Below are 4,554 nucleotides of genomic sequence, written 5' to 3'. Positions count from 1 at the left end.
CCTCTTCTCCTCTTCTTCTCCTCTCCCTGTCTTTTCATCTTCTTCTCTCTTTCTTCTTCTCTCCCTGGCTTTTCCTCTTCTCCTCTCGCTGTCTTTTCCTTTTCTCTTTCTTCTCCTCTCAGTTTTTTTCCTCTACCTCTTCTCCTCTCTTCTTCTCTTCCTGTCTTTTGCTCTACCTCTTGTCCTCTTCTTCTCTCCCTGTCTTTTGCTCTTCTCCTCTCTTCTTCTCTCAGCTGACTGATCAATCTTCAAAGGGTCTCCTAAACAATCTTTGTAGTGTTTTGATAGAGAGAGAAATATATACGTCTGTTGTGCGTCTTCAAGCTGTTGCCGGACAGAAAATAGGACTCTCTCTTCTTGAGAGTTTTGTTTAGTCTTCATACAACGGGTGGGTCTAATATCGAATGCTGATTGGTTAAGTGCATTCAAGCCAGTGTCTGTTCCACAAGTTACCACTGGCTAAATCTATGACGTTAAAATGCCTATTTACTCTGTTCCATCTGACTGCGCAATCCACTGTCTCATCAGCCCAGGCAGGCAGTTTATCAACTTGATCACCACTATAAAAAGCATCTAGACATTATCTCACATTTCTTTTAGACTAACATTTCGTTTTCAACAGTGGAGATTTGTATAAACCTTGCTGTCTGTCTCTCCAAGATTTTCAACATTGTTTCAATATTCAAAATTCAATCTCCAACTGTCCCATAGTAAAGGACGTGTAGAGGTGGGGAGTCGGGACGAGAGACAGGCAGGCAGCGTTTCTCAGCCAGTCGAAATCATGAATCAGCTGGCATCATTTTTATGGATATATACAAAGAAATGTCAATTGAAAAAAGGTTAAATGAAACGAAGTGCAGCTAGTTTTCAGTCTTTTCAGCTTCAGTTTGAAGTGATTGTGTTAGCTGTGTTGTTGGCTGTGTTGTTAGCTGTGTTGTTGGCCCGCTCCTCTGAACAACCGTGTCCTACCGAGAGAGAACATTTTCTATGCCAGGCGAAATCGGGCCTCGTTAGCTCACTGTTATGGATGTATCCAAATAAATGTCACTGGAAAACAGCTTAAACAAATGCAGCTATTGTTGTTCTGTCTGCACTGTTTGATGTGACTGTAAGTTAGCTGTAGTTGGCTAGCTGGCATGCAAGGGATAAGAACGTTGCCAGCCAGTATGGCATGGAACATTTAGAGCGAACGACTGGGTCGCGTCCATAGATACAGAACAAAAAGACTAAACGACTGGGTCACGTCTCTGCCAACCGAACCAATAAAACGAACGACCAGCCGGCTTGGGTAGCAACCCTAGATTTGTTTCGGGACTAAATCTTGTAGAAGGATGAAATAGTATGATTAAATTAATCCAAATAACGTTTTTAATGAAAATCTGTCAATCATTTGAATATGTTAGTAACCCGTTGTATAAAAGGGATAATGCCCTCGATGCACGATGCCAATATATCCTCCAAAGACCGGCTTCTTGGGCATTATCACTTAATTATAAAACACCTGTTTAAGCAGAAGTATGCCTGATGCTAGGCGTGTTGCTAGGCGTCTTTTCAGATCTAGGAGGGGTTGGTGTGATCCTTTCACCATGCTGTTCAGATCTAGGAGGGGTTGGTGTGATCCTTTCACCATGCTGTTCAGATCTAGNTCAGATCTAGGAGGGGTTGGTGTGATCCTTTCACCATGCTGTTCAGATCTAGGAGGGGTTGGTGTGATCCTTTCACCATGCTGTTCAGATCTAGGTGGGGTTGGTGTGATCCTTTCACCATGCTGTTCAGATCTAGGAGGGGTTGGTGTGATGCTTTCACCATGCTGTTCAGATCTAGGAGGGGTTGGTGTCTGTTTCAAATTAACTAACCTCTATTTGGAAACATAAAGGCTGCTTTGTACTGTGTTTCTTAATTATTATTCTTAATTATACAGTTTTGTACTGAGGATACAAAAACATCCAAAACAAATAGCTGGTTTCTTTTTTCACACTGGTGTGTCTGAAGTGCATTAAATAAAATCTACTGTATAGATTGTTATAATTTTTTAATGAAAATTCATCTGCAATATACGTTTTGGACTTTCACAATATGACTGTAAATGAAAGTGACCTCTTGTCTGTGACCTTCTCTCTGTTCTATGTTGTGTTTTGGGAATAGTTCTCTGTGTCCTCTACAACTTGATCTCACCAGCTCAGGGTGATATTTGATGTTTATCCAACGACTGGAAAGATCGGACTTTGGAATGTTGAAATACGATCATACCATGGTATCATTGTTCTCTGTGATTATGTACTTTACATACCAGGTGTCAATTCAGCACCAGGAGGAACTAGGAGCCAGAGACAGACAGTATCTACCAGCTTCCTAAACGTATTAGTTAATGATGATTCCGGGGTTTGTAATTCCATTTGGCGAAAGGCTCGGCACACGCATACTCAGGCTGACTGGCTGTCGTTCAGGCAAATGAGAAATAAGTGCACTCAGGCTATCTGGACGGCTAAAGTTATTTTGTTTTGGAAAAACTTGTTAATAATCAACTGACTGGCTTTCTTGTCTATAGTATTCTCTCGGTTATTCAATCTGGTTTCCGCTCAGCTTATGGATGTGTCACCGCAACCTTAAAGGTCCTAAATTATGTCACCATTGCCCTTGATTCTAAGCAATGTTGTGCTGCTGTTTTTATTGACTTGGCCAAAGCTTTTGACATGGTAGACCATTCCATTCTTGTGGGCCAGCTAAGGAGTATTGGTGTCTCTGAGGGTCTTTGGCCTGGTTTGCTAACTACCTCTCTCAAAAAGTGCAGTGTATAAAGTCAGAACATCTGCTGTCTCAGCCACTGCCTGTCACCAAGGGAGTACCCAAAGGCTCAAGCCTAGGCCCCATGCTCTTCTCAAATTACATCAACAACATAGCTCAGGCAGTAGGAAGCTCTCTCATCCATTTATATGCAGATGATACAGTCTTTTACTCAGTTGGCCTCTCCCCGGATGTTCTGTTAAATGCTCTACAACAAAGCTTTCTTAGTGTCCAACAAGCTTTCTCTGCCCTTAACCTTGTTCTTAACCCATCTAAAACAAAGGTCATGTGGTTCGGTAAGAAGAATGCCCCTCTCCCCACCGGTGTGATTACTATCTCTGAGGGTTTAAAGCTTGAGGTAGTCACCTCATACAAGTACTTGAGAGTATGGCTAGATGGTACGCTGTCCTTCTCTCAGCACATATCCAAGCTGCAGGCTAAGGTTAAATCTATACTTGGTTTCCTCTATAGTAATCGCTCTTCTTTCACCCCAGCTGCCAAACGAACCCTGATTCAGATGACTATCCTACCCATGCTAGATTACGGAGACGTAATTTATAGATTGGTAGGTAAGGGTGATCTCGAGCCGCTAGATTTTATTTACCATTCGGCCATCAGATTTGCCACCAAAGCTCCTTATAGGACAGATCACTGTACTCTATACTCCTCTGTAAACTCGTCATCTGCAAGACCCACTGGTTGATGCTTATTTATAAAACCCTCTTAGGTCTTACTCCCCCCTATCTGAGATATCTACTGCAGCCCTCATCCTCCACATACAACACCTGTTCTGCCAGTCACACTCTGTTAAAGGTCCCCAAAGCACATCCCTGGGTCGCTCCTCTTTACAGTTAGCTGCAGCTAGCAACTGGAACGAGCTCAAACTGGACAGTTTTATCTCTTCATTCAAAGACTCAATCATGGGCACTCTTAATGACACTTGTGGCTGCTTCACGTGATGTATTGTTGTCTCTACCTTCTTGTCCTTTGTGCTGTTATCTGTGCCCAATAATGTTTGTACCATGTTTTGTGCTGCTACCATGTTGTGTTGCTACTGTGTTGTCATGTTGTGTTGCTACCTGTCAAGGCTAAGGAGAAGACCCAGATGCAGACAGTTAAGAAGTAACAAAAGTTTATTACAAAAACAGGGAGGCAGGCAAACGACAGGTCAAAGGCAGGCAGAGGTCAGTAGTCCAGAGCAGTGTCCGAAAGGTACAGAACGGCAGGCAGGATCAGGGTCAGGGCAGGCAGAGGTCAGTAATCCAGGGTGGTGTAACAAGGTACAGAACGGCAGGCAGGATCAGGGCAGGCAGAGGTCAGTAATCCAGGGTGGTGTAACAAGGTACAGAACGACAGGCAGGGTCAGGGCAGGCAGAGGTCAGTAATCCAGGGTGGTGTGACAAGGTACAGAACGACAGGCAGGGTCTAAAAGAAAGAGTGCTTATTTTCCACATGCGGCGTTTTGGTCCGTCTTCTCCTCCACACGATCGTGGACAGTGTGACAGCTAACCATGAATGCTTTGTCTAGGTCACTCTTTAGTAGTGTTGTGTCGGTGTTTTGTCTTACATTGTTAATTTTTAATCGCCAGCCCCCGTCCCCGCAGGAGGCATTTCCACTTGGTTGACGTAAGTGTTGATAAGAATTTGTTCTTAAACTTCTCACGAGTCACCAACCTGATCCGGTTTAGCACCCCCCAACCACCCCACTGATTAGCACAGCAGCATAGCTCACAAGTAACTTGTAGCATCTAAATATCATTAAAGCACAAG

Source organism: Salvelinus sp. IW2-2015, linkage group LG8 (genome assembly GCF_002910315.2).
Source record: "Salvelinus sp. IW2-2015 linkage group LG8, ASM291031v2, whole genome shotgun sequence".
NCBI classification, from domain to species: domain Eukaryota; kingdom Metazoa; phylum Chordata; class Actinopteri; order Salmoniformes; family Salmonidae; genus Salvelinus; species Salvelinus sp. IW2-2015.
Note: the sequence above shows the minus strand (reverse complement) of the source record.